At 35.5% G+C, this 12,388-nt stretch overlaps 1 protein-coding gene and 1 pseudogene across 1 annotated transcript in view; one reads left to right on the top strand and one right to left on the bottom strand.

The window, feature by feature from the left end:
• The window catches only part of LOC130046656 (mitogen-activated protein kinase kinase kinase 15-like), a 66,938-nt pseudogene extending 58,118 nt beyond the window's left edge, over positions 1–8,820 (bottom strand).
• LOC125673012 (uncharacterized) overlaps positions 1–12,388 on the top strand; it is a 1,263,960-nt gene that overhangs the window by 195,784 nt on the left and 1,055,788 nt on the right. The gene's annotated exons all lie outside the window — the stretch shown is intronic.

Genomic DNA, 12,388 nt, shown 5'->3' on the forward strand with positions numbered 1-12,388 from the left:
CTGTAATTGTTTTCTGTGTAATATTTTACTCCTGATTTTAGCTAAGTCTGACAAATTTCTCCTATAGAAACTCTGTTAATAGGTCAGTGGTCATATTCATACATATAATCATGTAAAATGTTTGACCGAAGAAATAGATTAAAACACCGGGATTGGGCAAGAAACTTGATATTGTGAGAGTAAGTTACTTCATGCACTACGGTTCTGTTCAGTGGAGATGATTTGCAGCTAGAAATATGATTTAATTCCAATAGTATTATGTAATATAACATACTTACTCCCTTCTTTGGAGCTCCGAGGAAAAAAAGATGTGGAAATCATCTGAGTTTTCCTGGACGTACAGAAATACAGCACGATAGTCTCTCCTGTACAGGCTGAAATCAAACAGCACAAAATTACACTTCAAACTAGTAAAATGAAATCCATAGAATGAATTTACACATAAAAATCATACAATGAAATTACACCTCTTTTAAAACAAGACCGAAAATATAAATATCAGCAACATTTGTGTATTCCTTTCAAATCTTATCACTTAGTTAGGTATCACAATATGTTAGTGTGATGACTGCTGCACTGTAGATCACAAATAAAAGTCCTGCAGAGTTTTCAATTTTTTCAGATTACATGTATACTAAAACTCCGTTTTCTTAACTACGTCCAGGGTTTGACACTAAGGCACGTCCGACCGACCGAGTCTACTAAATGATAGGTCCGGTCGGGTAAAATGTCGATTTACTAGTCCGACTGGTCGTGTTGAAAAAATAAACAACAAACTTTATTTTAAACCATAAGATATCTTATTTTTAACTTTAAAAAAAATAACTGTAAAGAGTTTGCGAGCAATTTTGAACCGCGTGATGACAAAATCTCTATTTTTAGTTCTAATATATAAGTCGCTGTCGGAAGTGATGTTTTACGACATTTACTCTTTGTTAATGGGTGTAAAGTTATGTTTCGGATAAATAGATATAAACTGAATTTATTTTCATTTGAAAAAAAAAGAAGTTTATTTTAATTGAATATAAGAAAGTGTCTATCAAATGAATAAATTAAATCGTAAATAGCCATTTTTCGTTGTTGACACATGTGCGGGAATGTCTTTATTTTAAACCATAAGATATCTTATTTTTAACTTTAAAAAAAATAACTGTAAAGAGTTTGCGAGCAATTTTGAACCGCGTGATGACAAAATCTCTATTTTTAGTTCTAATATATAAGTCGCTGTCGGAAGTGATGTTTTACGACATTTACTCTTTGTTAATGGGTGTAAAGTTATGTTTTGGATAAATAGATATAAACTGAATTTATTTTCATTTGAAAAAAAAAAAACAGTTTATTTTAATTGAATATAAGAAAGTGTCTATCAAATGAATAAATTAAATCGTAAATAGCCATTTTTCGTTGTTGACACATGTGCGGGAATGTCTCGACTTCTTGTCCTCAAGGAAGGATGTTCCGAGAGAAAAAAAGGAGTAGGTTGGGAAGAAACAAAGCAGGGCTTATGAAAATGAAATTTTAAAAAAGCGGTTGAGGTCATTTTATTCTAACAAAAGACTAAAGAATTCCTGTGCCGAATAGAATTTAAAGAAACAGAAAATGCGTTTGAAAATAAAAGCATCAAATTGAATGACGAGACTAAAGATGTTTTTGAGACAATTAAGTACGTTTTAGTTTAAACTTAACGTTTGTCATTTGAATTAAGTACTTAAATATGGAGAAACCAGCAGGGTTTCTTTTCTCTGGAAAGTTGGTCAGGGCTAGTGGATGTAAGGTCAGGTCTAGTAAAAATCATTTGAAGAAGCCCGACTGGTCTAGTGCTCAAGAAATTAAATGTCAAACCCTGTACGTAAAGTGAATTGAAAGTTTTCAATTTTGAAATATTGCCGAACACATTCTCCATTTTTAATCCATATCAAACTCCTCTGGTGTAGTACTCCTCCTTAATTCTATAAATATATGAAAAATTGCTATGTCTTCTTTTGCACGTTTCTGTATATTAGAACTTTGATAGACAGGTGGACTGAGGGATGACTTTGATAGATAGACAGATGGAATGAGGGTTGAAATACAAAACATTCATTGACAGACAGATTTAGGGACAAGATACACAGGTTGATAGACAGATGGAATGAAGGAATACTGATAGACAGATGGAATGAGGGATGACTGAGATAAACAGATGGAATGAGGGATGACTGATAGACAGATGGAATGAGGGAAGACTTGATAGATAGACAGAGATGGATTGAGGGAAGACTGATAGACAGATGGAATGAGGGATGACTTGATAGACAGAGATGGATTGAGGGAAGACTTTAAGATAGACAGATGGAATGATGACCGATACCCGACTCCTTTGATAGAGGTAGCAGGGAACGTCCATTCATGGTCTTTGCTACTCTCCGTCTCGGGATAAACGTGCCATAGTCTCACTTCTTTTGTTTCTTCATCCCAATTTATCTGGACGTAACTCGCCATCAAAACCTTAGTAGGCTCCTGCACCAACACCTGTAATTAATCATCATCTGTAATTAATTATCATCTACATGTATAATTAAGTATTACCTGTAATTAATTATCATCTGTCACCAGCAGTCGGAAAATGTAAATGTTTATAGTGCTTTATTGTGACATAATCACGGGAAATGTAATTTTTATGCCATATTCAAGGGAAATATAAATTTTTAAGACATACTCACGGGAAATGTAAATTTTGATGACATACTCTGACATGGTAAATGTAAATTCTATGACATACCCACGGCAAATGTAAATTTTAATGACAAACTCATGGTAAATGTAAATTTTTATTACATACTCACAGGAAATGAACTACTGGTCAGTTCCTTGGAGTCAGTTTTACAAGCTTCTGCGAAAAATTCCATCCAGAAATTAAATAACTGCAACATGAAATAAAGATAATAAAGTTCAAGGGCATTTCAATTTTATCAAAGTGGTTAATAAAACAGTGTAAATTGCCCAAACTTACTTTATATCATATGACATGAGAAAAATTACTTTTCATTCCTTATAATTTGATTTAGAAAATCATGTTTAATATCATTTGATGAGTAATTATACAGAAAATATGAATTTAATACAATGCAAACCTATATTGCCGTAGCAACAAAATGGAAACTTAACAGCCAACGTATTGTGACGTAATCCATAAGACGCCATATAGCAAGACTAAAAAGCAACTTTGTTTAAACGTTTGATAAGATCCAATAAATTGTGTGTTACAAGTAAAATTTTATTATATCAAATTAATGATTATGGATTTTTTTGTAAAACATTGTTGTGGCTGCCTTAGTTCCATAGACTGTATACTCTACCCTGACAATTTGCCTAATGCTAAATTAAACATTAAATTATTAACATCAACATTAAAATCCATTAACATTAAAGCAAAATTAGGCACAATTAGTCGTGTAAACAAATTCAAATTACATAGAGAATGACTGCATACTGATTTAAAGGCTAGCTTGTAATTGTTAAAAAGATATTTGATTTTTTCCCCCATATATTCCTCAACAACCTTTAAACTTATTGTGACCTACATACCGGTAATGTTGATTTAACTCAACCCAAGTTTAAACTTTTTGTAACCTGTTGGATATAATTAAACCCGAGGTCATGCTACACAACAGAACTTTCATATCAATATGAAAAAAATTCTCCTCATGCTGTTGACGTAGTGTGCTTAATATTTCCATGGGTTCAAAATTTCCCAATTTGGTGATTTCCGCTTTGTTCACGGGTACAAAATTATGCAGATTTGTACGTTGGCTGGAAACCAGACACTATGCTTTTAGGATGGGGAACATACAAGAGGCCATGGGTCACATCACTCACCCGAATCATATTAAAATGGCTCAGCTGTTGTGATTTTTAAAACATTCTTTCTTTTCAATCTTTAATCTCTTGAAATTTTTTATCATCAATGTGCCTCTTGTAATATACATTTTTTTAAATGAAAAAATCATGTATGTTGGTACAAAATTTTCCCTTTTATACTATTAAAATCCCTGACTTTTTTACCTGTAATTCTTTGGAATAACTTGTTGTCTTCTTAAACCTCATGATTAAGATACATTACCCACTGTAGATTTCAGGTACCTGTGTAAATAAGCAATGAGGTTCTAAAATATCTCACCAATTCAAAACCAAGTTGCTCACAGTTGAAATTATAACATTTTTCCCTTCACAAGTAACCACCTACATTTTTATATTTTACTTTTGTTTTCAATGTTTATAAGATTTTATGTATGACCAGTGTGTCAGGTAAAGGTTAGTAGAATGTATTTTGTGACACAATACAAGGGATGACACAGGGTTTGACATTTACTTTTTTTAGCACTAGATCAGTCGGGCTACTTCAAATGATTTTTACTAGACCTGACCTTACATCAACTAGCCCTGACCAACTTACCAGAGAAAAAAACCCTGGTGGTTTCTCCATATTTAAGTACATAATTCAAATGACAAACGTTAAGTTTAAACTAAAACGTACTTAATTGTCTCAAAAACATCTTTTAGTCTCGTCATTCAATTTAATGCTTTTATTTTCAAACGCATTTTCTGTTTCTTTAAATTCTACTCGGCACAGAAATTCTTTAGTCCATTTGTTAGAATAAAATGGCCTCAAAATTTCTATTTCACAAGCCCAGTGTTTTCTTTCTTCCCAACCTATTCCTTTTTTCTCTCGGAACATCCTTCCTTGAGGACGAGAAGTCGAGACATCCCCGCACATGTGTCAACACCGAAAAATGGCTATTTACGATGTAATTTATTAATTTGATATTCAATTAAAATAATCTGTTTTGGTTTTTTTAAACGAAAATAAGTTCAGTTTATATCTATTTATCCGAAACATAACTTTACACACATTAACAAAGAGTAAATGTCGTAAAACATCACTTCCGACAGCGACTTATATATTAGAACTAAAAATAGAGATTTTGTCATCACGCGGTTCAAAATTGCTAGCAAACTCTTTACAGTTATTTTTGTTAGTTAAAAATAAGATATCTTATGGTTTAAACTAAAGTTTCTTGCTTATTTTTTCAACACGACCAGTCGGACTAGTAAATCGATATTTTACCCGACCTGACCTATCATTTAGTAGACTCGGTCGGTCGGACGTGCCTTAGTGTCAAACCCTGTGACAGTAAAATATATTTTGTCACACAGTACAAGGGTGCCTTAGGGAGGACAGTATAATATATTTTGTCACACAGTACAAGGGAGCCTTAGGGAGGACAGTAAAATAGCTTTTGTCACACAGTACAAGGGAGGATAGTAGAATAGATTCTGTCATACAGTACAAGGGAGGATAGTAGAATATATTTTGTCACACAGTACAAGGGATGGCAGTAGAATGTATTTTGTCACACAGTACAAGGGAGGACAGTAGAATATATTTTGTCACCCAGTACAAGGGACAACAGTAGAATATATTTTGTCACAAAGTACAAAGGAGGACAGCAGAATATATTTTGTCACACAGTACAAAGGAGGACAGTAGAATATATTTTGTCACACAGTACAGGACATGAGATAACCTGTAAATTAGACATCATACGAGAATTTGGAGAGCACCAGGTCCACACTCACCAGTTTGGGGGTTCTAATCTGAACATACAATCTGCCGCCTGGACGGCCTTCCCATAATCCTGTGCCAGGACGGAGATTTCAAAGAACGTGGCCACATCCCAGTAATCCTGTAGTGAGGTGAGGCTGCCCTTCTTCCCAATCAGGTTGTTCAGCACGAGGCCTGAAGATATAAATTAACATTCTGACAATGATCAAAATAGATTTACAATAATTTGTTTTAAACAATATTGAAAAAGTCAGTATTTCAAACAATTCATAAGACATTGATATTGACCCTCTGCTTATAAGTCAGGATAATTTTTTATCAGATTGTCCGTCAATCCGTACCTAGACCCCTATCGCATATACATATAGTTAAAGAGGGTATATTTGGTGTCCCTGTGCCCCAAATCGGTGCCTATACTTACCCTTTTGAGGTCAGATCCTATTAAGGGGGTCAATGCCCTAATATGACCTGTGGTCATCTGAGTGGCACAAGTCCTAGTTTAGTCGCTAGGCGCCGCACGTAGACCCTTATCGCGTATAGTTAAATAGGGTATATTTGGCGCCCTCGTGCCCCAAATCAGTAACTATACTTACCCTTTTGAGGTCAGATCTTATTAGGGGGTTAATGCTTTAAAATGCCCCGTGGTCATCTGAGTGGCACAAGTCCTAGTTTTGGCTCTATGCGCCGTACCTAGATCCCTATCTATATAGTCAAATAGTGAAAATAGGGTATATTTGGCGCCTCCGTGCCCCCAAATTGTTGCCTATACTTACCCTTTTGGGGTCAGATTCTATTTTAAGGGGGCCAATGCCCTAAAATGCCCCGTGGTCATCTGAGTGGTACAAGTCCTAGTTTAGGCGCTAGGCGCCGTACCTAGACCCCTATCTCATATAGTCAAATAGTGAAAATAGGGTATATTTGGCGCCTCCATGCCCCAAATCGGTGCCTATACTTACCCTTTTGGGTTCAGATCCTATTAGGGGGTCAATGTATTAAAATGCCCTGTGGTCTCCTAAGTGGCACAAGTCCTAGTTTAGGCGCTAGGCGTCGTATATGTGGAGCACTTTTTGTTGGGTACGTTATACGTACATTTTCTAAGCGATAAATATTATGAAAAATCCTTAGCTTGGCTTTAGAAAAAATAGTACCAATTCATTTCCCATAGACCTCAATGCTAACTTTTGGCCCTCTCACTAATTAACTATATTAATTTTAAACAAATGACCGCAAAGATTTGAAAGTTCATTCCAAATGTTGATAGAAAACGACAAAAATTATATAGGGTCCCGTGCCTTTTATAGGCCATATTTGTACTTTTTTACAACACATAGCAATCTGCAGTAAATTACAACCTTCATTTGAAGCATACCCCTACCATGGTAATTTCCTCAATCATTTCTCGATTCTGTGCGATAATTTTTCATCCTGACAATTAATATGAACCTCTATAATATTTCTTTTAATTCCAAAAACTTCGACATTTATACATACCTCCGCTCAATCTTGGGGTAAACTGCGTCCGGGTTACGCGTGCGTGCGTTTGGTACTCTCATTCCTATAGTTATGTCAATTACAACACCGAAATACTCCTGGTGTAGTAAAAAGTAAATCTAAGTGAACAAGCGCAAGAGTTTTTTAGAACTATTGTTTGACAGTCTACCAGGAGTCGAAATGGATCAACTTGACGCACTGTGCATGCTGTGGATATGATCCGTTTATAATTAATCAGGGGCGGATCCAGGAATTGCGGGGGGGGGGGGCGCAAGTTTACAAGGCAGGGGATCTGGGGGCCGCCTCGAGACCCCAGTGGGTACAGGGCGAAGAACTGGTGGGGGTCCAGGGGAGCGAAATCCCAGGAAGCTCCTGGATTTTACAGATTTTATAGGGCTTGAAATATTAATCCCAAGTAGTAATTTTTACTATTTTCTGTCATGTTTAATAAAGTGAAATTAATAAAATGACGCAAATGTTAAGGGTTTTTAGAAGAAATGTAAGTTCTCCTGATAAAAGTAATCCAATAAATCAAAAGATTTTGTCATTTATTTCTCCGAGAGTGGAAGAAATTATTGCTTATTTTATTGTTTGCATTTTTCTAAACAAGAGACCACGAATTACCTTAGTTTTGAAAATGTTAGGGGGTGGGGCGCCTGCTGCCCCTCCCCCCTTAAATTCGCCACTGTCAATATTCTGTGAGATTATAAAATCAGTACATAATTCCCATGCAAAGCATAATCGGTCGCTGAATTTTTATAATTATTTGAAACTATTTCCAAAGAAAAAACGGAAAATGTGAAAGGAAATATTTTATTAAGAATAGAAACAAAATTAAGAAACAATTTGAAAACATTAATTTGAACACTCAGTTTAAAAAAAAGCAGTAATATTGCATTGTACTATCATTTTAGTTAAATCATTAAACAGTTTCAAAGTGCGTGCGCGTGTGTGTGTATTTGCAGTTGTTTTTTTTTGGGGGGGGGGGTTATTTTTTTTTTTTTTTAGGTTTAAATATTGGTTGTGTCTGAGTCCGGTTAATATTGCAGCTGCATGAACTGAAAAGGCTGTCTATGAATTGTGTAAATATTACATTTATCAAGGTCTAACTGCAATAATGTAGCCCTCTCCGAGTTTTTGACTCTGATGCCCCCCCCCCTCCTTTTTAAAGGAGACTAGGGCTACATAATTGCAGCTAATCAACATCATGTACGCGCGACGCCGATAACAAATCAGTGATGAAGTGATGTTGTATATAGAAATAGTACTATGTAGTAGTACTACAGCTGCCGTGTCTAGGAATGTTTTTCGTAAAAAGTATCTCTATATATCGTAAAACCATGCTCCTCCCTCTATAAACATTTGATTTATACATTTTCAAGCGTGACTGCATCTGAAGTATTTCGGTGTACATTTTGATTTGTGGATTGTAAATAAATAAATGTAAATCTATTTAGATCTGCTTGAGCGTATATGTTACTAAAGACTGATGATCGGTATGAAGGCCCTAGATGTGGTAACAAACAAAACCAAGATATTTATTATTTAATGGAAATCAAGTATACTACCGGTATTTGAATGCATTTATACTTACCTGCACAACATTCCCCATAACGTCTACTTCTTTGCATCGACCAAAAACGATAAAAACTGCAGGATATTTCCAACTGCATGCAAAGCGTAAAGGTTTGGTTGTAACCGGAAGTACTCAAATCTAGCGTCATCTCGTTTGCAAGCTTACAGCCCCTTTAGATTCTGTAAATCTTCATAACGTAAAACAGAAATACAGACCCGAGTCCTACTATCTGTAAGTCTTCATAGAATATGATATCCAGGAGATCATTCAACACAAACTCCTCCCCTGTAATCTGCAAGCAAAAGGAGAGTACTACATCTTCAGTTTTCCTACCCCTTCACTCGACATCACTGCATCTTAAGTTTTCCTACCCCTATATTCCAAGTTACAACATTTCAGTTTCCCTAACCTTAACCCCCAGGTTACAACATCCCCTTTTCCCTACCCCTAAATCTCAGGTTACATCTCAGTCTTCCTACCCCTAAGTCTCAGATTAGATCTCAGTCTTCCTGCCCCTAAATCTCAGGTTAGATCTCAGTCTTCCTACCCCTAAATCTCAGGTTACATCTCAATCTTCCTACCCCTAAATCTCAGGTTACATCTCAGTCTTCCTACCCCTAAATATCAGGTTAGATCTCAGTCTTCCTACCCCTAAATATCAGGTTACATCTCAGTCTTCCTACCCCTAAATCTCAGGTTACATCTCAGTCTTCCTACCCCTAAATATCAGGTTAGATCTCAGTCTTCCTACCCCTAAATATCAGGTTAGATCTCAGTCTTCCTACCCCTAAATCTCAGGTTACATCTCAATCTTCTTACCCCTAAATCTCAGGTTAGATCTCAGTCTTCCTACCATTAAATCGCATGTTACATCTCAGTTTTCCTACCCCTTAATTGCAGGTTACATCTCAGTTTTCCCAATCTTAAATCCCAGGTTACAACATCTCGGTTTTTCTACCCATGAATCCCAGGTTACAACATATTAGCTTTCCTACTCCTTAAAGACCCAACTTTAATTTAACACCCTAAATTGTTAACCGTCTGTCACTCAAATATTTAACAATACATTTCAGGTCGAGTGACATCTGCAGAAACTGTGGTTTAGAGCTACCCCAGTGAGGTGTGTTGATAACAGTAACAGACAGTGTCTATACGCATTCTTTAGATCTTGAGGAAGCCCTGTATTCTAGAGTTTTGGTTACATTGACATGTCCACAACTGTTATTTTCTCGTAATTCAACTGTTTTTAAAAAGACCCCTGAACAAGGCAATTTTGATATAATTGTAATTTCCTACTTTATATGCATGTACATGTATGTATTATAGAATTGCACAATCAGAAATCAATCAGTAATTTGCCCATTGATTTCTAAAACTGTAGCTTATTGAAATGATTTATATCATGAATGACTGAGAGTAAAAGAGAGAAAGAGGGGTGGTGTAGACATCTAGGCATAGGGATACAACCACTATACAAACACTATGACCACAGAAACACTGCTGACAGCCCTGATACCCTTCCTGTGTACATCAAAAGTATCCACGGCACCCTGATCTATCGGCCGAGTAAATTCCAGGTAAATAGCAATGACCATAGATGAGCTCCGCCCACATCCAGTGATCAGTGAAAAAACCGTACAGTATTATTATTGGGTCTTTAACCCAGGTTACAACACCTGAGTTTTCTCAGTTTTCCTAATTCCTAAACCTAAGGTAACAATATTTCGGTTTCCTTACCCCTAAATATCAGGTTACAACATCTCAATTTTGCTACCGCTAAACCCAAGGTCACTGTATCTTATTTCACCTACCCCTAAACCCAAGGTAACTATATCTCAAGTCCCCCCCCCCCAATCCCAGGTCCTTGTGTCAAAGCATTTCAAATTGAAAAGCTTTGACTTAAAAAGATACTGATGAGACACACACAAATAATTTTCAGAATAATTAACTGCACTTCCACTATAGGTAACATACAATTGTAGAAATAGAAGAAATCATTCAAATGAAATACAGTTGGTCTCAGCCGTTTAGACACCCCACACATCAAACTCCATTCCTATCACAATGAGCTTTGAATTTTAATTGTGTGGATTTAAATGACCCTTAAAAGAAGTTTTTTTGGAGGAAGTAAGTCACACGACACAATACATCACAATTACTGTATCAATGATATGACATTTACTGTGTTGTTAACGTGAAAATTGCCGTGTCGATCAAATGGCATTTAAATGTGTCAATGAAGTGACAACAGCTGTATCGATCCCACCCCTGGTGTGCCTAGGGGTCTGTGTTTGTCCAACTCTCTATTTTGCATTGATCATAGGAATTATACAATTGATCACTGTTCCTCATCTTTCAGTGATGTGACAGTTACCGTGTTTATGACATGCCATTCACTGTATTATTAACGTTATAACTACCGTATCAATGACATGACAATTATCGTGTTATTAATGTAAATATTACTGTATCAACCATATGTGATTGACTGTGTTATTGATGTAACAATCATCTTATCAATTACATGACATTTACAATGTTAATAATGTGACAATTACTGTATTAAGGACAAATCATTCACGTATCAATCACATTACGTTATTAATGTGACAATTACCGTATCAATGACATGATGTTATTCATGTGACAATTGCCGTTTCAGTGACAATACATTTACTGTCTTATTAATTGACAATTATCGTATCAATCACATGGTGTTATTAATATGAAAATTACCGTAACAATGACAATTAAGCTCTACTTTGTCAATGCTGTGACAATTACCGTATCAATAACGTCCTCGTCAAACTTCCTGTCACAAAGGCATATCACCAAAACCTCATCAGGTGGCTCATGAATGGACGGAACTTAAATTGATAGACTGATTTAGAAGCACAAAGTAGATATCCCGCGATGTAGTGCACAAATGTATTGTTAACATGAATAAATCTAAACATTTATCAATAACGAAACTTAAAACATCTGTATATGAATCTTTGTACAATACCAATAAGGATCTTTCACATTTAGAACCGTGGACGAAATAAAACTATCACTTCTAGAAATGCTAATGATATAACAGTCTAACGTCAAGAACTGTTGAAAATAAATGTCTAACCTCTACAGCTGTAGACAGAATAAATATATCACCTCTAGATATGTTAATAAAATGTAATAATCACTCCTATAAACGTTGACAATTAAAATTCTCACCTCTAGAACTGTTACTATCTATTGCTTTGTAACAACCCGAACATCAGTCAAATTGATGAATGCTTCCTGATCTGGATCTTACTAACAAACTACCTCACATGGGAAGTGGCGCTTAAACTGTTATTAGATATTTGTTGAAATGTGTAGTTTCTTTTTTCATATATAATGTATATGTTGAAGGGCATTGATTTTCACACAAAAAAACTTAGAGTGGCCTTTACCTGTAAGCAATCTGATGTTACTTATTTGTGTGATACGTGGTCAATACCTGTTCATAAACTTTAGAAATAAGGAACCTTTTCTTTATATAATGTACATGTTATGAGGGCCCAGAATGACCTTGCTCAAAAAGATGTGTCTAAAAGAATATTTGTGATCATTTATAATGAAATGTTTAGGAAATATGAGCACGGACGGACGGACAAACAACACGGTGATTATATGCTTTCGCAATAAAAATTGGGGGAGGAAAAAAAACTGTTATCAATACATTATCTCTCCTG

This window comes from Ostrea edulis, chromosome 3 (assembly GCF_947568905.1).
Source record: "Ostrea edulis chromosome 3, xbOstEdul1.1, whole genome shotgun sequence".
Lineage (NCBI taxonomy): Eukaryota > Metazoa > Mollusca > Bivalvia > Ostreida > Ostreidae > Ostrea > Ostrea edulis.